The sequence below is a fragment of the Gorilla gorilla genome, chromosome 12, assembly GCF_029281585.2.
Source record: "Gorilla gorilla gorilla isolate KB3781 chromosome 12, NHGRI_mGorGor1-v2.1_pri, whole genome shotgun sequence".
Classification (NCBI taxonomy): domain Eukaryota; kingdom Metazoa; phylum Chordata; class Mammalia; order Primates; family Hominidae; genus Gorilla; species Gorilla gorilla.
Window position 1 is genome coordinate 4,709,221 of NC_073236.2, and position 21,219 is coordinate 4,730,439.

A 21,219-nucleotide genomic window follows, 5' to 3' on the forward strand; every position below is an offset into this window, starting at 1 on the left:
CCTAAGGGCGCATTGTGGCATCATAACTCTGCACTGGTCACCCAGGTGACAGGCCCTTGTCTGTGATCAGTCCAAGGGCACATTGTGACATCATAACTCAGCTCTGGTCACCTAGGTGACATGCCCTTGTCTGTGATCTGCCTACGGGTGCATTGTGACATCATAACTCTGCAATGGTCACCTAGGTGACACACCCTTGTCTATGTTCTCCCGATGTGGGCATTGTGACATCATCAATCCACACTGCTAATCCAGGTGGCCGACCCTTGTCTGTGATCTGCCTAAGGGGGCATTGTGACATCATAACTCTGCACTGGTCACCCTGGTGACAGACCCTTGTGTGTGATCTACCTAAGGGTACATTGTGACATCATAACTCTTCACTGGTCACCCAGGTGACAGACCCTCGCCGGTGATCTGCCTAAGGGGGCATTGTGACATCATAACCCTGCACTGGTCACACAGGTGAGAGACCCTTGTCTGTGATCTTCCTAAGTGGGCATTGTGACATCATAACTCTACACTGGGTAACCTGGTGACAGGCCCATGTCTGTGGTCTGCCTAAAGGGGCATTGTGACATCATGTCTCTGCACTGAGCACACAGGGGACAGGCCCTAGTCTGTGATCTGCCTAAGGGGGCATTGTGATATCGTAACTCTGCACTGGACACCCAGGTGAGAGAACCTTGTCTGAGATCTCCCTAAGGGTGTATTGTGACATCATAAACCTTCATGGGGAACCCAGGTGACAGACCCTTGTCTGTGATCTGCCTAAGGGGGCATTGTGACATCTTAACACTGCACTGGGCACCAAGGTGACAGGCCCTTGACTGTGATCTGCGTAAGAGAGCATTGTGACATCATAACTCTGCACCGATCACCCAGGTGACAGACCCTTGTCTGTGATCTCCCCAAGGGGGCATTGTGACATCATAAATCTGCACTGGCAAGCGAGGTGGCGGACTCTTGTCTGTGATCTGCCTAAGGGGACATTGTGACATCATAACTCTGCACTGTTCACCCAGTTGAAAGACCGTTGTCTAAAATCTGCCTAAGGGGGCATTGTGACATCATAAATATGCACTGGTCACCCAGGTGACAGTCCCTTGTCTGTGATCTGCCTAAGGGGGATTGTGACATCATAACCCTGCACTGGACACTCAGTTGACTGGGCCTTGTCTGTGATCTAAGGGGGCTGTGTGACGTGATAAATCTACACTGCTCACCCAGGTTACAGGCCCTTGTCTGCGATCGGCCTAAGGGGGCATTGTGACATCAAAACTCAGCACTGGTCACCCAGGTGACACAACTTTTTCTGTGATATGCCTAAGGGTTCATTGTAACATCATAAGTCTGCACTGGTCACCCAGGTGACAGAACCTTGTCTGTGATCTGTGTAAGGGGGCATTGTGACATCATAATCCTGCACTGGTTACCCAGGGGTCAGACCCTTGTCTGTGATCTGCCTAAGGGTGCATTGTCACGTCATAACCCTGCACTGGTCACCCAGGTGAGAGACCCTTGTCTCTGATCTGCCTAAGTGGGCATTGTGACATGATAACTCTGCACCGGTCACCCAGGTGACAGACCTTTGTCTGTGATCTCCCTAAGGGTGCATTGTGACATCATAAATCTGCACTGGTAACCCAGGTGACAGACCCTTGTCTGTCATCCGCCTAAGGGGATATTGTGATATCAGAAGTCTGCACTGGTCACCCAGGTGAAAGAGCCTTGTCTATAATCTGCGTAAGGGGGCATTGTGTCATCATAAATATGCACTGGTCACCCAGGTGACAGTCCCTTGTCTGTGATCTGCCTAAGGGGGCATTGTGACATCATAACCCTGCACTGGACACACAGGTGACAGGGCCTTGTCTGTGATCTAAGGGGCTTTTGTGACATGATAACTCGACACTGGTCACGCAGGTGACAGGCCCTTGTCTGTGATCTGCCTAAGGGGGCATTGTGACATCATAAGTCTGCTCTTGCTACACAGGTGACTGCCCCTTGTCTGTGATCTGCCTAAGAGGGCATTGAGACATCATAACTCTGCACTGGTAACCCAGGTGACAGTAAGTTGTCTGTGATCAGCCTAAGGGGGCATTTTGACATGATAACTCTGCACTGGTCACCCAGGTGACAGGCCCTTGTCTGTGATCTGCCTAATGGGGTATTGTGACATAATAACTCTGCACAGGTCTCCCCGGTGAGAGACCCTTGTCTGTGATCTGCCTAACGGGGCACTGTGACATCATAACTCTGCACTGGTCACCAAGGTGAGAGACCCTTGTCTCTGATCTGCCTAAGGGGGCATTGTGACACCATAAGTCTGCTCTGGTCACCCAAGGGACAGACCCTTGTCTGTGATCTGCCTAAGGGTGCATTGTGACATCATAACTCTGCACTGACCACCAAGGTGAGAGACCCTTTTCTGTGATAAGCCTAAGGGGGCCTTGTGACATCAAAACCCTGCACTGGGCACCCTGGTGACAGGCCCTTGTCTGTGGTGTGCCTGAGGGGGCATTGTGACATCATATCTCTGCCCTGGGCACCCAGGTGACAGGCCCTTGTCTCTGATCTGCTTAAGGGGGCATTGTGACATCGTAACTCTGCCCTTGGCACCCAGGTGACAGGCCCTTGTCTTTGATCTGCCTATGGGAGCATTGTGACATCATATCTCTGCACTGGGCACCCAGGTGACAGACCCTTGTCTTTGATCTGCCTAAGGGGCCATTTTGACATCATAACTCTTCACTGGTCGCCCAGGTGGCATTCCCTTGTCTGTGATCTGCCTATGGCGGCGGCATTGTGATATCATAACTCGGCACTGGTCACCCAGGTGACAGGCCCGAGTCTGTGATCTGCCTAAGGGGGCATTGCGACATCGTAACTCTGCAATGGTCACCCAGTTGGCAGACTGTTGGCTTTGATCTGCCTAAGGGGGCATTTTGACATCATAACTCTACTCTGGGCACCAAGGTGAAAGACCCTTGTCTGTTATCTGCCTAAGGGGGCATTGTGGCATCCTAAATCTGCATTGGTAACCCAGGTGACATACCCTTGTCAATGATCTGCCTAAGGGGGTATTGTGACATCATAACCCTGAACTGTTCACCCTAGTGACAGACCCTTGACTGTGATCTGCCCAACGGGGCATTGTGATATCATACATCTGCACTGGTCACCCAGGTGACAGTCCCTTGTCTGAGATCTGCCTAAGGGGGCATTGTGACTTCATAACACTGCACTGTTCACCCAGGGGACAGGCCCTTGTCTGTGATCTAAGGAGTTTTTTGACTTCATAACTCTGCACTGGGCACCCAGGTGACAGACACATTTCTGTGATATCCCTAAGGGGGCATTGTGACATCATAAATCTGCACTGGTAACCCAGGGGACAGACCCTTGCCTGTGATCTGCCTAAGGGGGCATTGTTACATCATAACTCTGCACTGGTCACCCAGGTGACAGGCCCTTGTCTGTGGTCTGCCTAAGTGGGCATTGTGACATCATAACTCTGCACTGGTCACCTAGGTGACAGTCCGTTGTCTATGATCTGGCTAAGGGGCCATTGTGACATCATATCTCTGCACTGGGAACCCAGGTGATAGGCCCCTGGCTTTGGTCGTCCTAAGGCGGCATTGTGACATCATAACTCTGCACTGCTCACCCAGGTGACAGGCCCTTGTCTGTGATCTGCGTAAGGCAACATTGTGACATATAAATCTGCATTGGTAACCCAGGGGACATACCCTTGTGTTTGATCTGCCTAAGGGAGAATTGTGACATCATAACCCTGAACTGTTCACCCTGGTGACAGAGCCTTGACTGCGATCTGCCTTAGGGGCATTGTGACATCATAACTCTTCACTGGGCACCCAGGTGACAGGCCCTTGTCGGTGATCTGCCCAAGGGGGCATTGTGACATCATAACTCTGCACTGGTCACCTAGGTGACAGGCCGTTGTCTGTGATCTTCTTAAGGGTGCATTGTGACATCGTAACTCTGCACTGGTCACTCAGGTGACAGACCCTTGTCTATGATCTGCCTAAGGGGTCATTGTGACGTAATAACGCTGCACTGGTCACCCAGGTGACAGAACCTTGTCTGTGATCTCCCTAAGGGGGCATTGTGACATCATAAAACTGCACTGGTCACCCAGGTGACTCTCCCTTGTCCGTGATCTGCCGAATGGGACATTGTGACATCATAACTCTGCACTGGTCACCCTGGTGACAGACCCTTGTCTTTTATCTGCCTAAGGGGTCTTTGTGACATCATAACTCCGCACTGGTCACACAGCTGAAAGAAAATTGGCTGTAGTCTGCCTAAGGGGGTATTGTGACATCATAACTCTGCACTGGTAACCCAGGTGACAGTAAGTTGTCTGTGATCAGCCTAAGGGGCCATTTTGACATGATAACTCTGCACTGGTCACCCAGGTGACAGGCCCCTGTCTGTGATCTGCCTAATGGGGCATGGTGACATAATAACTCTGCACAGGTCTCCCAGGTGAGAGACCCTTGTCTGTGATCTGCCTAACGGGGCATTGTAACATCGTAATTTTGCACTGGTCACCCAGGTGACAGACCGTTGTCTTTGATCTGCTTAAGGGGGCATTGTGACATCATAACCCTGCACTGGGCACCAAGGTGTCAGGCCCTTGTCTGTGATCTGCCTAAGGGGGCATTGTGACACCATAACTCTGCACTGGGCACCCAGGTGACAGGCCCTTGTCTTTGATCTGCCTAAGGTGGCATAGAGACATCATTAATCAGCACTGGACACCAAGGTGACAGACCATTGTCTGTGATCTCGCTAAGGGGACATTGTGACTTCATAAATCTTCACTGGAACCCAGGGGACAGACCCTTGTCTGTGATCTTCCTAAGGGGGATTGTGTCATAATAAATCTGCACTGGTCGCCCTGGTGACAGACCCTTTACCGTGATCTGCCTAAGGGGGCATTGTGACATCATAACTCTGCACTGGTCACCCTGGTGAAAGACCCTTGTCTGTGATCTGCCTAAGGGGGCATTGTGACATCATAACTCTGCATTGGTCACCAAGGTGACAGACACACGTCTGTGATCTGCCTAAGGGACAATGCGACATCATAACCCTGCACTGGTAACCCAGGTGAGAGACCCTTGTCTGTGATCTGCCTAAGGGGGCATTGTGACATCACAACTCTGCAGTAGTCACGCAGGTGACACACCCTTGTCTGTGATCTGCCTAAGGGGGCATTGTGACATCATAACTCTGCACTGGGCACCAAGGTGACAGTCCCTTGCCTGTGATCTGCCTAAGGGGGCATTGTGACATCCTAACTTTGCACTGGGTGCCAAGGTGATAGGGACTTGTCTTTGATATGCCTAAGGTGGCATAGTGACATCATATCTCTGCACTGGGCATCCAGGTGGTAGGCCCTTGGCTTTGATCTGCCGAAGGGGGCATTGTAACATCATAACTCTGCACTGGTCACCCTGGTGACAGACACATGCCTGTGATCTGCCTAAGGGACAATGCGACATCATAACCCTGCACTGGTAACCCAGGTGAGAGACCCTTGTCTGTGATCTGCCTAAGGGGGCATTGTGACATCATAACTCTGCACTGGTCACCCAGGTGACTCTCCCTTGACTGTGATCTGCTTAAGGGGGCATTGTCACATCATAAATCTGCACTGGGCACCGAGGTGACAGGCCCTTTTCTTTGATGTTCCTAAGATGGCATTGTGACAACATATCTCTGCACTGGGTACCCAGGTGACAGGCCCTTGTCTGTGGTCTGCCTAAGGGGGCATTGTGACATTATAACTCTGCACTGGTCACCCAGGTGATACGCCCTTGTCTGTGATCTGCCTATGGGGTCATTGTGACATCATAACCCTTCACTGGGCACCCAGGTGACAGAACCTTGTCTGTGATCTGTCCAAGGGGGCATTGTAACATCATAACTCTGCACTGGTCACCAAGTTGAGAGACCCTTGTCTTTGATCAGCTTAAGGGGTCATTGTGACATCATAACTCTGCCCTGGGAGCCAAGTTGACAGGCACTTGTCTGTGATCTGCGTAAGGGGGCATTGTGACATCATAACTCTGCCCTGGGCACCCAGGTGACAGGCCCTTGTTTTTGATCTGCCTAAGGGGGCATTGTGACATCATAACTCTGCACTGGACACCCAGGTGAAAGATCCCTGTCTGTGATCACAATAAGGGGGCATTGTGACATCATAAATCTGCACTGGTCACCCAGGTGTAAGACCCTTCTCTGTGATCTGGCTAAGGGGGCATTGTGACGTCATAACTCTGCACCGGGCACCCAAGTGACAGACCCTTGTCTGTGATCTGCTTTAGGGCACATTGTGACATCATAACTCTGCACTGGGCAGCAAGGTGACAGTCCCTTCTCTGTGATCAGCCTAAGGGTTCATTGTGACATCCTAACATTGCACTGGGTGCCAAGGTGATAGGCACTTGTCTTTGATCTGCCTAAGGGGGCATGGTGACATCATATCTCTGCACTGGGCACCCAGGTGGCAGGCCCTTGGCTTTGATCTGCCGAAGGGGGCATTGTGACATCATAACTCTGCACTGGACACCTAGGTGAGAGACCCTTGTCAGTGATCTCCCTAAGAGGGAATTGTGACATCATAAATCTGCACTGGGCACCGAGGTGACAGACCCTTGTCTGTGATCTGCCTAAGGGGGCGTTGTGACATCATAACTCTGCACTGGTCACCCTGGTGACAGACACATGTCTGTGATCTGCCTAAGGGGACATTGCAACATCATAACCCTGCACTGGTAACCCAGGTGAGAGACCCTTGACTGTGATCTGCCTAAGGGGGCATTGTGACAACATAACTCTTCACTGGTCACCCAGGTGACAGGCCCTTGTCTGTGATCTGCCTAAGGGGGCATTGTGACATCATAACTCTGCACTGGACACCCAGGTGACAGACCCTTGTCTGGGATCTGCCTAAGGTTGCATTGTGACATCATAACTCTGCACTGGGCACCCAGGTGACAGGCCCTTTTCTGTGATCTGCCTAAGGGGACATTGTGACATCATAACACTGCTCTGGTCACCCAGTTGACAGGCCCTTGTCTGTTTTCTCTGTAAGGGGGCATTGTGACATCATATCTCTGCACTGGGCGTCCAGGTGACATTCCCTTTTCTGTGATCCGCCTAAGGGGGCACTGTGACATCATAACTCTGCCCTGGTCACCCATGTGACAGGCCCTTGTCTGTGATCTGCCTAAGGGGGCATTGTGACATTGTAACTCTGCACTGCGCACCCAGATGTCAGGCCCTTGAATTTGATCTGCCTAAGGGGGCATTGTGACATCATATCTCTGCACTGGAAACTCAGGTGACAGGCTGTTGTCTGTGATCTGCCTAAGGGCGCATTGTGGCATCATAACTCTGCACTGGTCACCCAGGTGACAGGCCCTTGTCTGTGATCAGTCCAAGGGCGCATTGTGACATCATAACTCAGCTCTGGTCACCTAGGTGACATGCCCTTGTCTGTGATCTGCCTACGGGTGCATTGTGACATCATAACTTTGCAATGGTCACCCAGGTGACACACCCTTGTCTATGTTCTCCCGATGTGGGCATTGTGACATCATCAATCCACACTGCTAATCCAGGTGGCCGACCCTTGTCTGTGATCTGCCTAAGGGGGCATTGTGACGTCATAACTCTGCACTGGTCACCCTGGTGACAGACCCTTGTGTGTGATCTACCTAAGGGTACATTGTGACATCATAACTCTGCACTGGTCACCCAGGTGACAGACCCTCGCCGGTGATCTGCCTAAGGGGGCATTGTGACATCATAACCCTGCACTGGTCACACAGGTGAGAGACCCTTGTCTGTGATCTTCCTAAGTGGGCATTGTGACATCATAACTCTACACTGGGTAACCTGGTGACAGGCCCATGTCTGTGGTCTGCCTAAAGGGGCATTGTGACATCATGTCTCTGCACTGAGCACACAGGGGACAGGCCCTAGTCTGTGATCTGCCTAAGGGGGCATTGTGATATCGTAACTGCACTGGACACCCAGGTGAGAGAACCTTGTCTGAGATCTCCCTAAGGGTGTATTGTGACATCATAAACCTTCATGGGGAACCCAGGTGACAGACCCTTGTCTGTGATCTGCCTAAGGGGGCATTGTGACATCTTAACACTGCACTGGGCACCAAGGTGACAGGCCCTTGACTGTGATCTGCGTAAGAGAGCATTGTGACATCATAACTCTGCACCGATCACCCAGGTGACAGACCCTTGTCTGTGATCTCCCCAAGGGGGCATTGTGACATCATAAATCTGCACTGGCAAGCGAGGTGGCGGACTCTTGTCTGTGATCTGCCTAAGGGGACATTGTGACATCATAACTCTGCACTGTTCACCCAGTTGAAAGACCGTTGTCTAAAATCTGCCTAAGGGGGCATTGTGACATCATAAATATGCACTGGTCACCCAGGTGACAGTCCCTTGTCTGTGATCTGCCTAAGGGGGATTGTGACATCATAACCCTGCACTGGACACTCAGTTGACTGGGCCTTGTCTGTGATCTAAGGGGGCTGTGTGACGTGATAAATCTACACTGCTCACCCAGGTTACAGGCCCTTGTCTGCGATCGGCCTAAGGGGGCATTGTGACATCAAAACTCAGCACTGGTCACCCAGGTGACACAACTTTTTCTGTGATATGCCTAAGGGTTCATTGTAACATCATAAGTCTGCACTGGTCACCCAGGTGACAGAACCTTGTCTGTGATCTGTGTAAGGGGGCATTGTGACATCATAATCCTGCACTGGTTACCCAGGGGTCAGACCCTTGTCTGTGATCTGCCTAAGGGTGCATTGTCACGTCATAACCCTGCACTGGTCACCCAGGTGAGAGACCCTTGTCTCTGATCTGCCTAAGTGGGCATTGTGACATGATAACTCTGCACCGGTCGCCCAGGTGACAGACCTTTGTCTGTGATCTCCCTAAGGGTGCATTGTGACATCATAAATCTGCACTGGTAACCCAGGTGACAGACCCTTGTCTGTCATCCGCCTAAGGGGATATTGTGATATCAGAAGTCTGCACTGGTCACCCAGGTGAAAGAGCCTTGTCTATAATCTGCGTAAGGGGGCATTGTGTCATCATAAATATGCACTGGTCACCCAGGTGACAGTCCCTTGTCTGTGATCTGCCTAAGGGGGCATTGTGACATCATAACCCTGCACTGGACACACAGGTGACAGGGCCTTGTCTGTGATCTAAGGGGCTTTTGTGACATGATAACTCGACACTGGTCACGCAGGTGACAGGCCCTTGTCTGTGATCTGCCTAAGGGGGCATTGTGACATCATAAGTCTGCTCTTGCTACACAGGTTACTGCCCCTTGTCTGTGATCTGCCTAAGGGGGCATTGAGACATCATAACTCTGCACTGGTAACCCAGGTGACAGTAAGTTGTCTGTGATCAGCCTAAGGGGGCATTTTGACATGATAACTCTGCACTGGTCACCCAGGTGACAGGCCCTTGTCTGTGATCTGCCTAATGGGGTATTGTGACATAATAACTCTGCACAGGTCTCCCCGGTGAGAGACCCTTGTCTGTGATCTGCCTAACGGGGCACTGTGACATCATAACTCTGCACTGGTCACCAAGGTGAGAGACCCTTGTCTCTGATCTGCCTAAGGGGGCATTGTGACATCATAACTCTGCACTGGTCACCAAGGTGAGAGACCCTTGTCTCTGATCTGCCTAAGGGGGCATTGTGACACCATAAGTCTGCTCTGGTCACCCAAGGGACAGACCCTTGTCTGTGATCTGCCTAAGGGTGCATTGTGACATCATAACTCTGCACTGACCACCAAGGTGAGAGACCCTTTTCTGTGATAAGCCTAAGGGGGCCTTGTGACATCAAAACCCTGCACTGGGCACCCTGGTGACAGGCCCTTGTCTGTGGTGTGCCTGAGGGGGCATTGTGACATCATATCTCTGCCCTGGGCACCCAGGTGACAGGCCCTTGTCTCTGATCTGCTTAAGGGGGCATTGTGACATCGTAACTCTGCCCTTGGCACCCAGGTGACAGGCCCTTGTCTTTGATCTGCCTATGGGAGCATTGTGACATCATATCTCTGCACTGGGCACCCAGGTGACAGACCCTTGTCTTTGATCTGCCTAAGGGGCCATTTTGACATCATAACTCTTCACTGGTCGCCCAGGTGGCAGTCCCTTGTCTGTGATCTGCCTATGGCGGCGGCATTGTGATATCATAACTCGGCACTGGTCACCCAGGTGACAGGCCCGAGTCTGTGATCTGCCTAAGGGGGCATTGCGACATCGTAACTCTGCAATGGTCACCCAGTTGGCAGACTGTTGGCTTTGATCTGCCTAAGGGGGCATTTTGACATCATAACTCTACTCTGGGCACCAAGGTGAAAGACCCTTGTCTGTTATCTGCCTAAGGGGGCATTGTGGCATCCTAAATCTGCATTGGTAACCCAGGTGACATACCCTTGTCAATGATCTGCCTAAGGGGGTATTGTGACATCATAACCCTGAACTGTTCACCCTAGTGACAGACCCTTGACTGTGATCTGCCCAACGGGGCATTGTGATATCATACATCTGCACTGGTCACCCAGGTGACAGTCCCTTGTCTGAGATCTGCCTAAGGGGGCATTGTGACTTCATAACACTGCACTGTTCACCCAGGGGACAGGCCCTTGTCTGTGATCTAAGGAGTTTTTTGACTTCATAACTCTGCACTGGGCACCCAGGTGACAGACACATTTCTGTGATATCCCTAAGGGGGCATTGTGACATCATAAATCTGCACTGGTAACCCAGGGGACAGACCCTTGCCTGTGATCTGCCTAAGGGGGCATTGTTACATCATAACTCTGCACTGGTCACCCAGGTGACAGGCCCTTGTCTGTGGTCTGCCTAAGTGGGCATTGTGACATCATAACTCTGCACTGGTCACCTAGGTGACAGTCCGTTGTCTATGATCTGGCTAAGGGGCCATTGTGACATCATATCTCTGCACTGGGAACCCAGGTGATAGGCCCCTGGCTTTGGTCGTCCTAAGGCGGCATTGTGACATCATAACTCTGCACTGCTCACCCAGGTGACAGGCCCTTGTCTGTGATCTGCGTAAGGCAACATTGTGACATCATAAATCTGCATTGGTAACCCAGGGGACATACCCTTGTGTTTGATCTGCCTAAGGGAGAATTGTGACATCATAACCCTGAACTGTTCACCCTGGTGACAGAGCCTTGACTGCGATCTGCCTTAGGGGCATTGTGACATCATAACTCTTCACTGGGCACCCAGGTGACAGGCCCTTGTCGGTGATCTGCCCAAGGGGGCATTGTGACATCATAACTCTGCACTGGTCACCTAGGTGACAGGCCGTTGTCTGTGATCTTCTTAAGGGTGCATTGTGACATCGTAACTCTGCACTGGTCACTCAGGTGACAGACCCTTGTCTATGATCTGCCTAAGGGGTCATTGTGACGTAATAACGCTGCACTGGTCACCCAGGTGACAGAACCTTGTCTGTGATCTCCCTAAGGGGGCATTGTGACATCATAAAACTGCACTGGTCACCCAGGTGACTCTCCCTTGTCCGTGATCTGCCGAATGGGACATTGTGACATCATAACTCTGCACTGGTCACCCTGGTGACAGACCCTTGTCTTTTATCTGCCTAAGGGGTCTTTGTGACATCATAACTCCGCACTGGTCACACAGCTGAAAGAAAATTGGCTGTAGTCTGCCTAAGGGGGTATTGTGACATCATAACTCTGCACTGGTAACCCAGGTGACAGTAAGTTGTCTGTGATCAGCCTAAGGGAGCATTTTGACATGATAACTCTGCACTGGTCACCCAGGTGACAGGCCCTTGTCTGTGATCTGCCTAATGGGGCGTGGTGACATAATAACTCTGCACAGGTCTCCCAGGTGAGAGACCCTTGTCTGTGATCTGCCTAACGGGGCATTGTAACATCGTAATTTTGCACTGGTCACCCAGGTGACAGACCGTTGTCTTTGATCTGCTTAAGGGGGCATTGTGACATCATAACCCTGCACTGGGCACCAAGGTGTCAGGCCCTTGTCTGTGATCTGCCTAAGGGGGCATTGTGACACCATAACTCTGCACTGGGCACCCAGGTGACAGGCCCTTGTCTTTGATCTGCCTAAGGTGGCATAGAGACATCATTAATCTGCACTGGACACCAAGGTGACAGACCATTGTCTGTGATCTCGCTAAGGGGACATTGTGACTTCATAAATCTTCACTGGAACCCAGGGGACAGACCCTTGTCTGTGATCTTCCTAAGGGGGATTGTGTCATAATAAATCTGCACTGGTCGCCCTGGTGACAGACCCTTTACCGTGATCTGCCTAAGGGGGCATTGTGACATCATAACTCTGCACTGGTCACCCTGGTGAAAGACCCTTGTCTGTGATCTGCCTAAGGGGGCATTGTGACATCATAACTCTGCACTGGTCACCCAGGTGACAGGCCCTTGTGTTTGATCTGCCTAAGGGGGCATTGTGACATCCTAACTTTGCACTGGGTGCCAAGGTGATAGGCACTTGTCTTTGATCTGCCTAAGGGGGCATTGTGACATCATATCTCTGCACTGGGAATCCAGGTGGTAGGCCCTTGGCTTTGATCTGCCGAAGGGGGAATTGTGACATCATAACTCTGCACTGGTCACCCTGGTGACAGACACATGTCTGTGATCTGCCTAAGGGACAATGCGACATCATAACCCTGCACTGGTAACCCAGGTGAGAGACCCTTGTCTGTGATCTGCCTAAGGGGGCATTGTGACATCATAACTCTGCACTGGTCACCCAAGTGACTCTCCCTTCACTGTGATCTGCTTAAGGGGGCATTGTGACATCATAAATCTGCACTGGGCACCGAGGTGACAGGCCCTTTTCTTTGATGTGCCTAAGATGGCATTGTGACAACATATCTCTGCACTGGGTACCCAGGTGACAGGCCCTTGTCTGTGGTCTGCCTAAGGGGGCATTGTGACATTATAACTCTGCACTGGTCACCCAGGTGATAGGCCCTTGTCTGTGATCTGCCTATGGGGTCATTGTGACATGATAACCCTTCACTGGGCACCCAGGTGACAGAACCTTGTCTGTGATCTGCCCAAGGGGGCATTGTAACATCATAACTCTGCACTGGTCACCAAGTTGAGAGACCCTTGTCTTTGATCTGCTTAAGGGGTCATTGTGACATCATAACTCTGCCCTGGGAGCCAAGTTGACAGGCACTTGTCTGTGATCTGCGTAAGGGGGCATTGTGACATCATAACTCTGCCCTGGGCACCCAGGTGACAGGCCCTTGTTTTTGATCTGCCTAAGGGGGCATTGTGACATCATAACTCTGCACTGGACACCCAGGTGAAAGACCCCTGTCTGCGATCACAATAAGGGGGCATTGTGACATCATAAATCTGCACTGGTAACCCAGGTGACAGACCCTTGTCTGTGATCTGCCTAAGGGGGCATTGTGACATCATAACACTGCAATGGTCACCCTGGTGACCGACCATTATCTTTGATCGACCTAAGGGGACATTGTGACATCATAACTCTGCACTGGTCACCCAGGTGTAAGACCCTTCTCTGTGATCTGGCTAAGGGGGCATTGTGACATCATATCTCTGCACTGGGCACCCAGGTGACAGGCCCTTGTCTGTGATCTGCGTAAGGGGGCATTGTGACATCATAACTCTGCACTGGTCACTCAGGTGACAGGCCTTTGTCTGTGATCTGCCTAAGGGGGCATTGTGACGTCATAACTCTGCACCGGGCACCCACGTGACAGACCCTTGTCTGTGATCTGCTTAAGGGCACATTGTGACATCATAACTCTGCACTGGGCAGCAAGGTGACAGTCCCTTCTCTGTGATCAGCCTAAGGGTTCATTGTGACATCCTAACATTGCCCTGGGTGCCAAGGTGATAGGCACTTGTCTTTGATCTGCCTAAGGGGGCATGGTGACATCATATCTCTGCACTGGGCACCCAGGTGGCAGGCCCTTGGCTTTGATCTGCCGAAGGGGGCATTGTGACATCATAACTCTGCACTGGACACCTAGGTGAGAGACCCTTGTCAGTGATCTCCCTAAGAGGGAATTGTGACATCATAAATCTGCACTGGGCACCGAGGTGACAGACCCTTGTCTGTGATCTGCCTAAGGGGGCGTTGTGACATCATAACTCTGCACTGGTCACCCTGGTGACAGACACATGTCTGTGATCTGCCTAAGGGGACATTGCAACATCATAACCCTGCACTGGTAACCCAGGTGAGAGACCCTTGACTGTGATCTGCCTAAGGGGGCATTGTGACAACATAACTCTTCACTGGTCACCCAGGTGACAGGCCCTTGTCTGTGATCTGCCTAAGGGGGCATTGTGACATCATAACTCTGCACTGGACACCCAGGTGACAGACCCTTGTCTGGGATCTGCCTAAGGTTGCATTGTGACATCATAACTCTGCACTGGGCACCCAGGTGACAGGCCCTTTTCTGTGATCTGCCTAAGGGGACATTGTGACATCATAACACTGCACTGATCACCCAGTTGACAGGCCCTTGTCTGTTTTCTCTGTAAGGGGGCATTGTGACATCATATCTCTGCACTGGGCATCCAGGTGACATTCCCTTTTCTGTGATCCGCCTAAGGGGGCACTGTGACATCATAACTCTGCCCTGGTCACCCATGTGACAGGCCCTTGTCTGTGATCTGCCTAAGGGGGCATTGTGACATTGTAACTCTCCACTGCGCACCCAGATGTCAGGCCCTTGAATTTGATCTGCCTAAGGGGGCATTGTGACATCATATCTCTGCACTGGAAACCCAGGTGACAGGCTGTTGTCTGTGATCTGCCTAAGGGCGCATTGTGGCATCATAACTCTGCACTGGTCACCCAGGTGACAGGCCCTTGTCTGTGATCAGTCCAAGGGCACATTGTGACATCATAACTCAGCTCTGGTCACCTAGGTGACATGCCCTTGTCTGTGATCTGCCTACGGGTGCATTGTGACATCATAACTCTGCAATGGTCACCTAGGTGACACACCCTTGTCTATGTTCTCCCGATGTGGGCATTGTGACATCATCAATCCACACTGCTAATCCAGGTGGCCGACCCTTGTCTGTGATCTGCCTAAGGGGGCATTGTGACATCATAACTCTGCACTGGTCACCCAGGTGACTCTCCCTTGACTGTGATCTGCTTAAGGGGCCATTGTCACATCATAAATCTGCACTGGGCACCGAGGTGACAGGCCCTTTCCTTTGATGTGCCTAAGATGGCATTGTGACAACATATCTCTGCACTGGGTACCCAGGTGACAGGCCCTTGTCTGTGGTCTGCCTAAGGGGGCATTGTGACATTATAACTCTGCACTGGTCACCCAGGTGATACGCCCTTGTCTGTGATCTGCCTATGGGGTCATTGTGACATCATAACCCTTCACTGGGCACCCAGGTGACAGAACCTTGTCTGTGATCTGTCCAAGGGGGCATTGTAACATCATAACTCTGCACTGGTCACCAAGTTGAGAGACCCTTGTCTTTGATCAGCTTAAGGGGTCATTGTGACATCATAACTCTGCCCTGGGAGCCAAGTTGACAGGCACTTGTCTGTGATCTGCGTAAGGGGGCATTGTGACATCATAACTCTGCCCTGGGCACCCAGGTGACAGGCCCTTGTTTTTGATCTGCCTAAGGGGGCATTGTGACATCATAACTCTGCACTGGACACCCAGGTGAAAGATCCCTGTCTGTGATCACAATAAGGGGGCATTGTGACATCATAAATCTGCACTGGTCACCCAGGTGTAAGACCCTTCTCTGTGATCTGGCTAAGGGGGCATTGTGACGTCATAACTCTGCACCGGGCACCCAAGTGACAGACCCTTGTCTGTGATCTGCTTTAGGGCACATTGTGACATCATAACTCTGCACTGGGCAGCAAGGTGACAGTCCCTTCTCTGTGATCAGCCTAAGGGTTCATTGTGACATCCTAACATTGCACTGGGTGCCAAGGTGATAGGCACTTGTCTTTGATCTGCCTAAGGGGGCATGGTGACATCATATCTCTGCACTGGGCACCCAGGTGGCAGGCCCTTGGCTTTGATCTGCCGAAGGGGGCATTGTGACATCATAACTCTGCACTGGACACCTAGGTGAGAGACCCTTGTCAGTGATCTCCCTAAGAGGGAATTGTGACATCATAAATCTGCACTGGGCACCGAGGTGACAGACCCTTGTCTGTGATCTGCCTAAGGGGGCGTTGTGACATCATAACTCTGCACTGGTCACCCTGGTGACAGACACATGTCTGTGATCTGCCTAAGGGGACATTGCAACATCATAACCCTGCACTGGTAACCCAGGTGAGAGACCCTTGACTGTGATCTGCCTAAGGGGGCATTGTGACAACATAACTCTTCACTGGTCACCCAGGTGACAGGCCCTTGTCTGTGATCTGCCTAAGGGGGCATTGTGACATCATAACTCTGCACTGGACACCCAGGTGACAGACCCTTGTCTGGGATCTGCCTAAGGTTGCATTGTGACATCATAACTCTGCACTGGGCACCCAGGTGACAGGCCCTTTTCTGTGATCTGCCTAAGGGGACATTGTGACATCATAACACTGCTCTGGTCACCCAGTTGACAGGCCCTTGTCTGTTTTCTCTGTAAGGGGGCATTGTGACATCATATCTCTGCACTGGGCGTCCAGGTGACATTCCCTTTTCTGTGATCCGCCTAAGGGGGCACTGTGACATCATAACTCTGCCCTGGTCACCCATGTGACAGGCCCTTGTCTGTGATCTGCCTAAGGGGGCATTGTGACATTGTAACTCTGCACTGCGCACCCAGATGTCAGGCCCTTGAATTTGATCTGCCTAAGGGGGCATTGTGACATCATATCTCTGCACTGGAAACTCAGGTGACAGGCTGTTGTCTGTGATCTGCCTAAGGGCGCATTGTGGCATCATAACTCTGCACTGGTCACCCAGGTGACAGGCCCTTGTCTGTGATCAGTCCAAGGGCGCATTGTGACATCATAACTCAGCTCTGGTCACCTAGGTGACATGCCCTTGTCTGTGATCTGCCTACGGGTGCATTGTGACATCATAACTTTGCAATGGTCACCCAGGTGACACACCCTTGTCTATGTTCTCCCGATGTGGGCATTGTGACATCATCAATCCACACTGCTAATCCAGGTGGCCGACCCTTGTCTGTGATCTGCCTAAGGGGGCATTGTGACGTCATAACTCTGCACTGGTCACCCTGGTGACAGACCCTTGTGTGTGATCTACCTAAGGGTACATTGTGACATCATAACTCTGCACTGGTCACCCAGGTGACAGACCCTCGCCGGTGATCTGCCTAAGGGGGCATTGTGACATCATAACCCTGCACTGGTCACACAGGTGAGAGACCCTTGTCTGTGATCTTCCTAAGTGGGCATTGTGACATCATAACTCTACACTGGGTAACCTGGTGACAGGCCCATGTCTGTGGTCTGCCTAAAGGGGCATTGTGACATCATGTCTCTGCACTGAGCACACAGGGGACAGGCCCTAGTCTGTGATCTGCCTAAGGGGGCATTGTGATATCGTAACTGCACTGGACACCCAGGTGAGAGAACCTTGTCTGAGATCTCCCTAAGGGTGTATTGTGACATCATAAACCTTCATGGGGAACCCAGGTGACAGACCCTTGTCTGTGATCTGCCTAAGGGGGCATTGTGACATCTTAACACTGCACTGGGCACCAAGGTGACAGGCCCTTGACTGTGATCTGCGTAAGAGAGCATTGTGACATCATAACTCTGCACCGATCACCCAGGTGACAGACCCTTGTCTGTGATCTCCCCAAGGGGGCATTGTGACATCATAAATCTGCACTGGCAAGCGAGGTGGCGGACTCTTGTCTGTGATCTGCCTAAGGGGGCGTTGTGACATCATAACTCTGCACTGGTCACCCTGGTGACAGACACATGTCTGTGATCTGCCTAAGGGGACATTGCAACATCATAACCCTGCACTGGTAACCCAGGTGAGAGACCCTTGACTGTGATCTGCCTAAGGGGGCATTGTGACAACATAACTCTTCACTGGTCACCCAGGTGACAGGCCCTTGTCTGTGATCTGCCTAAGGGGGCATTGTGACATCATAACTCTGCACTGGACACCCAGGTGACAGACCCTTGTCTGGGATCTGCCTAAGGTTGCATTGTGACATCATAACTCTGCACTGGGCACCCAGGTGTCAGGCCCTTTTCTGTGATCTGCCTAAGGGGACATTGTGACATCATAACACTGCTCTGGTCACCCAGTTGACAGGCCCTTGTCTGTTTTCTCTGTAAGGGGGCATTGTGACATCATATCTCAGCACTGGGCGTCCAGGTGACATTCCCTTTTCTGTGATCCGCCTAAGGGGGCACTGTGACATCATAACTCTGCCCTGGTCACCCATGTGACAGGCCCTTGTCTGTGATCTGCCTAAGGGGGCATTGTGACATTGTAACTCTGCACTGCGCACCCAGATGTCAGGCCCTTGAATTTGATCTGCCTAAGGGGGCATTGTGACATCATATCTCTGCACTGGAAACTCAGGTGACAGGCTGTTGTCTGTGATCTGCCTAAGGGCGCATTGTGGCATCATAACTCTGCACTGGTCACCCAGGTGACAGGCCCTTGTCTGTGATCAGTCCAAGGGCGCATTGTGACATCATAACTCAGCTCTGGTCACCTAGGTGACATGCCCTTGTCTGTGATCTGCCTACGGGTGCATTGTGACATCATAACTTTGCAATGGTCACCCAGGTGACACACCCTTGTCTATGTTCTCCCGATGTGGGCATTGTGACATCATCAATCCACACTGCTAATCCAGGTGGCCGACCCTTGTCTGTGATCTGCCTAAGGGGGCATTGTGACATCATAACTCTGCACTGGTCACCCTGGTGACAGACCCTTGTGTGTGATCTACCTAAGGGTACATTGTGACATCATAACTCTGCATTGGTCACCCAGGTGGCAGACCCTCGCCGGTGATCTGCCTAAGGGGGCATTGTGACATCATAACCCTGCACTGGTCACACAGGTGAGAGACCCTTGTCTGTGATCTTCCTAAGTGGGCATTGTGACATCATAACTCTACACTGGGTAACCTGGTGACAGGCCCATGTCTGTGGTCTGCCTAAAGGGGCATTGTGACATCATGTCTCTGCACTGAGCACACAGGGGACAGGCCCTAGTCTGTGATCTGCCTAAGGGGGCATTGTGATATCGTAACTCTGCACTGGACACCCAGGTGAGAGAACCTTGTCTGAGATCTCCCTAAGGGTGTATTGTGACATCATAAACCTTCATGGGGAACCCAGGTGACAGACCCTTGTCTGTGATCTGCCTAAGGGGGCATTGTGACATCTTAACACTGCACTGGGCACCAAGGTGACAGGCCCTTGACTGTGATTTGCGTAAGAGAGCATTGTGACATCATAACTCTGCACCGATCACCCAGGTGACAGACCCTTGTCTGTGATCTCCCCAAGGGGGCATTGTGACATCATAAATCTGCACTGGCAAGCGAGGTGGCGGACTCTTGTCTGTGATCTGCCTAAGGGGACATTGTGACATCATAACTCTGCACTGTTCACCCAGTTGAAAGACCGTTGTCTAAAATCTGCCTAAGGGGGCATTGTGACATCATAAATATGCACTGGTCACCCAGGTGACAGTCCCTTGTCTGTGATCTGCCTAAGGGGGATTGTGACATCATAACCCTGCACTGGACACTCAGTTGACAGGGCCTTGTCTGTGATCTAAGGGGCTTTTGTGACATGATAACTCAACACTGGTCACGCAGGTGACAGGCCCTTGTCTGTGATCTGCCTAAGGGGGCATTGTGACATCATAAGTCTGCTCTTTCTACACAGGTGACTGCCCCTTGTCTGTGATCTGCCTAAGGGGGCATTGAGACATCATAACTCTGCACTGATAACCATGGTGACAGGCCCTTGTCTGTGATCTAACGGGACATTGTGACATGATAACTCTGCACTGGTCACCCAGGTGACAGGCCCTTGTCTGTGATTTGCCTACGGGGCATTCTGTCATCATAACTCTGCACTGGTCATCCAGGTGACAGACCTTTTTCTGTGATCTGCCTAAGGGGTCATTTTGACATCACAACGCTGCACTGGTCACCCAGGTGAAAGAACCTTGACTGTTATCTGCCTAAGGGGGCATTGTGAAATCATAACTCTGCACTGGTCACCAAGGTTAGAAACCCTTGTCTCTGATCTGCCTAAGGGGGCATTGTGACATCATAACACTGCACTGGTCACCCAGGTGACAGACCCTTGTCTGTGATATGCCTAAGGGGGCGTTGTGCCATCATGACTCTGTACTGGTCACCAAGGTGATAGACCCTTGCCTTTGATCTGCCTAAGGGGGCATTGTGACATCATAACTCTGCACTGGTCACCCAGGTGACAGGCCCTTGTGTGTGGTCTGCCTATGGGGGCATTGTGAAATCATATCTCTGCACTGTGCGCCTAGGGGACAGGCCCTTGCCTGTGATCTGCCTAAGTGGGCATTGTGACATCAAAACTCTGCACTGGGCACGCAGGTGACACACCCTTGTCTGTGATCGCCCTAAGTGGTTATTGTGACATGATATCTCTGCACTGGTCACCCAGGTGTCAGAACCTTGTCTGTGATCTGCCTAGGGTGGCATTGTGACATCAAAACTCTGCACTGTTCACCCAGGTGACAAACCCTTGTCTGTGATCTCCCTAAGTGGGCATTGTGACATCATAAATCAGCACTGGCAACCCATGTGACAGAACCCCGTCTGTGATCTGCCTAAGGGGGTTTGTGACATCATAACTCGGCACTGGTCACCCAGTTGACAGACCCTTGTCTTTGATCTGCTTAAGGGTGCATTGTGACATCGTAACTCTGCACTGGTTACCCAGGTGACAGGCCCTTGTCTGTGATCTGCCTAAAGGGTCTTTGTGACATAATAACTCTGCTCTGGCCACCCAGGTGACAGAACCTTGTCTGTGATCTGACTAAGGGGGCATTGTGACATCATAAACCTGCACTGGTAACCCAGGTAACAGACCC